The following is a 589-nucleotide window of genomic DNA, read 5'->3' on the forward strand; positions in this document are numbered from 1 at the left end:
AAAGAAGAATGAAAAACAAATATATGAACACTTTCTCAATACCAAATACATTAGGCATCTAGGAAAAAGAAAAGATTACTGGAATAATTCATGAACTGTTATCATAGCAAGATGTTAGAAATTACTGTAATCACTGCTACATTCAATATCAGCTGACATTTGCTTAAAAAAAAAATGCATCACTGGTAATCGATCTTATTCTTGCTTTTGTTCTCTTGTTGTGTGTGTGTAAATATATATACAGATAAAATATATACTTTTCTTAGCAGTGAAGCTACTGATTAATTCTCTTTCATAGGTTCCAGTGATGACGTGACCGCACCTCGGGGAAGATGAACACATGTCAGATGTCCCGCCAACGGCCGACTGGACATGACACATCTTTCGCAACCGCGAAAGATATCTCCAGACAGAAACTGATAATTATTGTCTGGAGAATTAGACTGGTTTCTGCCCAGCTTCGCCACTTACCTCTGGGCCATTCGCTTGTGTTGTAACTGTGTTGACATGTCTATATTCTTTATTACATTGCTTTATTTTGTGTGCTTAATGTACATCTATTGTGCAACCTTATGTATTTTGTATCTCG

Source organism: Penaeus monodon, chromosome 25 (assembly GCF_015228065.2).
Source record: "Penaeus monodon isolate SGIC_2016 chromosome 25, NSTDA_Pmon_1, whole genome shotgun sequence".
In the NCBI taxonomy this organism is placed as follows: Eukaryota; Metazoa; Arthropoda; class Malacostraca; order Decapoda; family Penaeidae; genus Penaeus; species Penaeus monodon.